The 7,398-nt window shown below is 49.8% G+C and overlaps 1 long non-coding RNA gene across 1 annotated transcript in view; it reads left to right on the top strand.

Annotated features, from left to right (window-relative positions):
- The first annotated feature begins 5,095 nt into the window (after window positions 1-5,095).
- The window catches only part of LOC121662225, a 3,526-nt gene continuing 1,223 nt past the window's right edge, over window positions 5,096-7,398 (top strand). Inside the window, exons 1-2 of the long non-coding RNA XR_006015238.1 lie at window positions 5,096-5,184; window positions 5,746-7,398. The exon at window positions 5,746-7,398 is cut by the window's right edge and continues 1,223 nt beyond it. This is a non-coding gene — a long non-coding RNA (uncharacterized LOC121662225). The remainder of the gene's footprint in view (window positions 5,185-5,745) is intronic.

The following is a 7,398-nucleotide window of genomic DNA, read 5'->3' as shown; positions in this document are numbered from 1 at the left end:
GCCATGGGGGCTCCGGGGCCGAGGGGGCTCTGGGGCTGAGGATGTGGGTGGACCAAGCCCCTGGCAGTGCCCCATGGGACCCCCATCCCCACCCCCCGAAGAACCAGGACACAAACACCCTCCCATTGCAGGGCTGGGGGCCCTCCTAGCCTTGGGGTGCAGTTAATTAGAACCTGATTAGAGCTTAATTAGAGCTGGGGGCTTGGGGCTGAAACTGCGGGTCAAGGGGGGCTTGGCTGTGGGTACAGCCATGGAATGGTGGAATGGTTGGGGTTGGAAGGGACATTAAAAGGTCATCTCGTTCCGTCCCCTGGCGTGGGGAGGGGGCTCTTCCCCCCATCCCAAGGAAGCCCAAGCAGGGCTTTGCCTCCCAGTTTTTGATTTAGTGTGAAATTCCTGCTTTCCATTCAGATCCTTCACCCCCCGATTTCACAGGGCTTTGCCCAACCAGCAAATTATTCCCAAAATCCGTACGGGAGCCTGCAGATCCACCAAATGAGGATTTCCCTCCCTGAAACGCTCCCTTCTTGCCAGCCAGAAGAGAGAAATGCCCCGTTTGGACGCATTATTGAAAGGCTTTTCCTGCCCGCAGCCAGCAGCAGTGAAAACACCTGGTTTATGCATTATTGAGGTAATTGCTGCCCGCAGCCAGCTGGTTTTAAGCGGTTCCTCAGCCTGCAGAGGTCAGCATTGGAAAGGCTTTTTCCAAAGGGATTTAGGGAGCTGAAATCCCGAGGGATTTCTGCAGGAACCCCCCCATCCCCAGGGGTGTCCTCAGCCCACCTGGAACCCATCGGATGACATCAAAAATCAGCGTTAAAATGGAATATTTTGTGGTCAGAGGGCGTTGTGGTGTGTGGAAAAGTGATGCTCTTACCTGGGATTCAGTCGGGAAATGAGATGCTCCCAGCTGGATCTGAAGGCCTGAAGTCACAAAATTCTGACATAATTAAAAAGGAGAGGTTTGCCTTATTTTTACAAACCCCTCTCTGCGGCAGCCCCGCGTTTTAAACGCTGTAAAACCCACTTGGTGGTGCAGGAGAGCAAAGGGATTATCCACTTTAAACGTTAAGTAACCTAAAAGCAATAATATTTACCGGCTTCATCCACTGATTAAAGCAATCACAGAAACAAACCCGGAGTCGTTTAGGTTGGAAAAGGCTTCTGAGGTCATCAGATCCAGTGGATTTGTGAACAAACGAGCTGGATTCAGCTGGATCTTCCTGAAGTTATTCCTTGCGGCTGGGTCACAATAAATAACAGATAGACAACAAATAGCAGAGGAATTCACTCCGAAATAAACGTTTGTTATAGATCACCACCGAATATCCCTGTCCCTTGCCTGGAATGTGGGTGGATTAAAAATGTGAGGATCTTTGAGTTCGTGGTAAATCACCCACGAATTATCCAGAAAATTGTCCTAAACCAACCGGAGGCGCTTTATTTACAGGGAAAAACAATAAAAAAGTGAGGACAAGCTGGGTAATGATTCGTCACCTAGAGCAAGTCAGGATTTATGATTAACATCCAGTCCCTCCCTCACAAAGGCACCTTGTCTCTTCTTCATGACTTTTTGATATTGATAAATAAATTAATAAATACTGATAAATTGATAAATTAAACACTGAAAGTAGCTCATTTCCAGCTCCTAAATGTATTTTTTTATGATTTGGTGTCTCCTCTGTCAGGGTTTTTTTTCCTATCTCAGGTTGTCTGGATCTGTGTTTTTGAGGGTTTTTTTTCTATCTCGGTTTGTGTGGATCTGTGTTCTTTGCCTTCTAAGGACTGAACTGGTGTTGATTAAACCACTTCCCTTCTCAAACCTCCCCTTGGAATTCAGCCCTTGGGACACCTCAGCTCCCTCGTGCTGTCCCTGCTGACCCCGGGAAGGGTCTATAATTAATAGGTAATCAATAATTCACAGGGCTGCCGCTCTGGCAGCTCTCCCTGCTGGGCTGGGAGCTCTGCTCAGCCCAGGTGCTGCCCACCGCCGACTCCTATTTCAGGACACAAATGGTTCTTCTCTATTCCCGGAACTAAGGAGAAATGCAGGAAAAGTCCGGCCAGTTTTGCAGGAATCAGCTTATTCCTGGGATTATAATGGCATGCAGTTTCACCATTCTTATTCCACTTCCCTCTATTTTTCTCCCCATTTCTCACTGAACACCAACCTCCTTTTCTTCCCCACAAAAAGGATCTGTGACCTCTCCCATCTGTTTTTCTCATCACCCCCTAAATACAGCTCAGGGAGCTCAGCCACAAAACAGCTGCCATGGAGAGTTGCTCGAAATGTCATCCCCATCCCCAAAATGTTCTTTTTAGAGCTGTTTGTGCAGCAGAGCTCCAGCAACGAGCGAGGGAGGGAGGGAGGAGATCCCAATTCCCAGCTCGATTCTGTTTAACCTCGGCTGAGGACTTGGCGGAATTGTACCAAACTTCCCATCTTTTTTGAGGCGTGGATTGATTCCCTACTGACTCCTTAACCCAGGCTCCCAAACGAGCTCGGCTTTGTGACAAACCAACTCCCAGAGCTTTCGCTCCCATTTTCCATTGTTTTTTAACATGGAAACTCCCTGGATTATTGATGCCACAAAAATATTTTGGAGGCACGGAGGTTCCAGGCCTGAACACAGCCAAGAAAACACCCTGGGAGAAACGATCTGGGCTTTATTAATCCGATTAATTCTGATTAATGCTGATTATTATTTGCTATTTAATGGCTGTGGACGGGGCTTTGCCTCCCGGGTGACCCCGTGCTCCCAGCCCTGACCCGCTGCTGTGAATGCAAAGCCAATTTCCTTCATTTTCTGTACTTTGACCATTGTTCTGTCCCCAGAGTCCCTCTGGGCTCGCTGGGAAAGGTGCTGGAAGCCAAGCCAGGGGCCAAGGTCGCCGGAGCTGCTGGGAAAAGGGCACGTTCCAGTCGTGTGTGTCAGTGAGAATCAGCTTTAGGGACAACTGCAGGGAGAGGAAAAGTTCTCCTTGCCCATCTCTGGGGCAGAACAGCCCTTCCCAAGCTGGGGTTTGCCCTCTGCTGCTGTGGACTCCCAGCCAGGTTTGTTTTCATCATTTACAAGCCGTTCTCCTCCATGCTCTGGGAGCACCACGGCATAAAAACGCTTTGCAGCTTGTGCTTGATGCCTCTGGATTTTTCCTCCTGGTGGCTGACGGCAATCCCCAGCCCTGAGGAGACTGCGGGCTCCTTCCCTTGTAATTCCAGCTCTCTGCACAGATTTAACGTGACTCTAATTGCCCCGGAGCTCTCCACGCAGGCCACGAGCTGGGAGTTGCTTTGGAAAAGTTGAGGAGATAAAATCAAGGAGAAATCCTGGGGGAGAATTGTCAGCGCTGCCGCCTCCACTCAGCCCCTAAAACTGGCACATCCCAGCACCACGCTGTGCTCACTATTAAATAGTTTTTATTTATTTTTATTTTTATTTTTTTATTATTATTTTTATTTTTATTTTTATTTTTATTCTTTGTTTTTATCCGAAATACTTCCAGCTGGGGGAAAAAACCCCTCATTTCATCCTTCTCCTCACCCCTGCCAAAGCTCAGCTTCCTCATCCGTTCGCGGGGCAGCCATTCCCACCTCATAATCCCGGCTCGGAGGCAGGAATATTATCGGGAATTTCCAGTGGTGTTGGCGCAAGGCGAGTGAAACCTCGGACCTCAGGGAAGCCGCCTTGGAAACGCCTCCGGGGAGACGCTGCAAATCGCAGCTTTCCCCACATAAAACCCTTCGGAATCCCGGCTGCCTTCGAGCTGCCGCGGGGGGACCTCCCGGCTGCTTCCGAGCGCGGCTTCTTTGCACCAGCTTCAGCTGCCAGCGCCGCTCCTGCATCCCTCGCATCCCTCTGTAGCCATGGAAACGGCCACGGGGGAGCGCCGTGCCCACGACAACCCCGCGGGAGCCTCTTGAGCATCCTCAGAGCAGCTCCAGCCTCCGCCTGGGCTTTTCCTCGTGCCAGGCTGCGGCTGTTGGCTCGTCCCTGCTCCCGGGCGGGTGATGGCAAAGCTTTTCCTCACGGGCAGCTCCCCTGCCGGGGTAAAAGGGCAGATGTGACATTTAGTGCCGGGGTATTTGGTGTCTGAAACTTCCCTGGTGTCTTAAGAAAGACAAACTTCGCAAAGAGCCTTTCAAGTGCTGCCTTAGGGGACGGAAAAGCTTTGGACCGAGTCGTGTGTGGTCTGGGGTCAACATCCCGGCTGGAAGATGCTCCAAAATGGATGGGAGGGTGCCCATCCCTTGGGAAGCTGTTCCAAGGGGTTAAAAATCCTAATGGATGAAATCCTGGCCCGATTTCCCCCCCGACCCGCATTTCCCAATCCCGCTTTCTCTGTTGATTCTCATTTACACTCAGAGCAAAAGAGGGTGGAACCCCATAAAGTCCCGGCCCCTGGAACTCTTCCCATGGAGGGAAAGGGGGAAATCCGGGTGGAAATTTATTCACCAGCTCGGCCAAGAGGATTTACACGTTGGGTTTAATCATCTCATCCTCAGTGAGCTTGGGAGGTGGAAACCAGGTCAGGGCAGGGAAAAGCTTGTTGTGTTCTCAGGTGAATAAACAAGGCAAAGACCCGGATCAAAAGTAGGTGTATCAAAGAAAAAATGTGACTTTAAAAATACTATAAGCTTAATTTAAAAATAAATTTTAGAAGTTATTTCTCCATCTTCAACCTGGCTCTTGTTTCAGTCTGTCTCGACTTGTTTTTTTTTAAATAAAAATCAAGTCGTTACCTGCATTTCCTGGCGTTCAACTTTCACCCACAGCCCCTTTTCCCAGTGGGAAAACTGATTTTTTTCCTGCCCCTTTCCCAACTCAGCCCAGCCAGGAACTCACGAGAAGCACCAAGAAGCGCCCTGTGTCTGTCACACCTCCAAAATTTAAATGCACCAGCCCAAATTTCGACACGTCCCTACAAGCTCTGAGCTCACCGTGACACATTCCGGGCTCGGAGCGATTCCCCCGAGCAGGATCCTGGATGATTGATGCCAAAACAATGGGGACGGGAGCGTCTGAGCCCAGCCCGGGTTATTTTTGAGGAGGTGACCTCAGCGCTGCCGCCTGATGTCATCCAGCGTGCCCCCACCGCGGCTCCGAGCTCGGAAAGCCCTTCCAGGGGATCGCGAGTTAAAAATAAACGGGAGAGAAGGAAAGGAAAAGAAAGGAAAACCTCCCGGTGAGTCATGTGTGCCGAACCTTGCCGGCAGGGAAAAAAAAATAGGGATATTCAGCTTTTCCTGCCAGGGAGCCAGCTGTGGGTAATGGAATTTCGGGGAAGTTTATGGGAATTCTAGGATTTCTGGGAGAGAGTTCGTTCCTGAAGCTTTAGGGAGGAACACGGCGCTTTAAAAGGGCTCGAACGCCGGGTCCCTGCCGGAGCAGAGAACAGATTTATCCACTCAAAGGACACAAGGAGCCCTTTCTGGGAAGGCTTTTCCCAGAGACAGCAGGGAATTGTTGGTGTCCTGCAGCAGCTGCTCCCAAGGCACTGTGAGAGGTTATTTTTAAATCCAACACCGGGCTGAAACCAGAGCAGACAGCAAACATCATCTTGGAACGAGGACCGACTTCTCCCATCGGTTAATCCAGATAGAGGCTCAAATACACAAACTCGATATTTTTTTCCCTCGCTTCAAAGCACTTCTATTACCAGTTTTTATTCTAAAAAAAGGAAAAATTTCCCAATGAGCTTTTTAATGCTTTTTCTTTTAATAAAAGCTGTTATTTTCCCTCCTAGCACCCAGGTGATGCCTGGGAGAGGTCAAAAGCACATTTTTGGGAGCTGTGACCCATCCAGGTGATCTGCCAAGGCCTCGATGCCTCACTGGGAAGGCATCAGGGAAGGGAGGGCCCTTCCCACCCCTAAGGAGCTTAGGAGTGCCCCTGCCTGGAATAGCAGCGAGCCCAGGAGCAGGGTTATCACAGCCCTAATCAGATTGGAGCAGCTGGGCGGACGTTTCTAACCCCAGGGATGAACATTTATAACCCCAATGGATGAACATTTATAACCCCAGGGATGAACATTTATAACCCCAATGGATGAACATCTATGACCCCAAGGATAAACATTTATAACCCCGGGGATAAACATTTTTAACCCCAATGGATGAATATTTATAGCCCTGTGGATAAACATTTTTAACCTCAATGGATGAACATTTATAACCCCAATGGATAAATATTTAGAATCCCCATGGATAAACATTTTTAACCCCATAAATGAACATCTTTTACCCCAATGGATAAAGATTTCTAACCCTATAGGTGAACATTTCTAACCCCATGGGTGAACATTTTAACCTGAATGGATGAACATCTATGACCCTATGGATAAACACTTCTGACCCCGTGGAGAAACATTTTTTACCCCAATAGATGAATATTTTAACCCCACAGATGAACATTTAGAGCCTTTTAAAGGCCTTGTCTAAGAGTGAAGCTCAGCAGGATGAGTTCAGCCCCCAATATTTCCTATTCCAGCGGCCGCTCCTGTGGAACAGAAATGAAAATAAATTAATTTGGCCGATTTGCTTCCTCGAGGATCCGGATTTGTCTCGGGAGCACAGCGAGGAAAAGCTCTGCTCGATTCGCTGTTTCCTGCCCCAAACCCACCTTCCCTGGTCCCTCTGGGGAGCCGCCCACAGAGGGAAGATTCCAGCAGGATCCCGGGGCCCGTGAGTCACATCTGCCCGTGGATCCCGTTCCCAAATGACATCACCGAGGGAAGCAGATCCACATGGACAGCACAAACTCCTCCCCAGCACCACGAGCCATAAACTGCTTTATTTTTCCCATGAGCTCCTTGGCTTCTCTACAAAGCCGCCCCTGGCGAAGGAGAAAACCCCTCTGGAAGCAGCGGGGGGTGCTGGATGGAAAGTTTGGCCGGGCGGTTTTTCCCCTCCGTGATTTTCCTCTCCTGGCACGTGTCTCTGGGATTAGGGACATGCTGGGACTTCTCCTCCTCCTCCTCCTCCCCACCGTGGGTTACGTAAGCGGTGACTCCCTGGAAGGGCACGGAGTCAATGTCCTGCTCGTGCCACCCTTCCCTCCTGGCCAGTTTCCCTGTGCAGAAGAGGCTGAAATCGAATCTCTCCTCAGAATCGGGGATGGTTTGGGTTGGGAGGACCTTAAATCTCACCCGAGGTCAGGGACGGCTCCCACAGGCCCCAAACACCTTTTGTCCATGTTTGAGCCCTTTTATCTTGTTCTTCGCTTCGTACAGGAAAACTTCAGGGTGTCAGGAGCAAAGGAGAAATTCCGTCCGTGAGGGGTGAAATCCTGCGGTTGAACATGGAGTGGTGATGCAGGTCGAGATTTCCCAGGGAAAAGCCCTTCTGCCACTAAAAAAGGGGTAAAAATGACATTTCTGCCACTAAAAACGGGCTAAAAA

The sequence above is a fragment of the Corvus kubaryi genome, unplaced genomic scaffold (assembly GCF_017639235.1).
Source record: "Corvus kubaryi isolate FWS band 111438036 unplaced genomic scaffold, C.kubaryi_AGA036_p1.0 37237, whole genome shotgun sequence".
NCBI lineage: Eukaryota > Metazoa > Chordata > Aves > Passeriformes > Corvidae > Corvus > Corvus kubaryi.
This window is presented reverse-complemented; position numbering and strand designations above follow the sequence as displayed.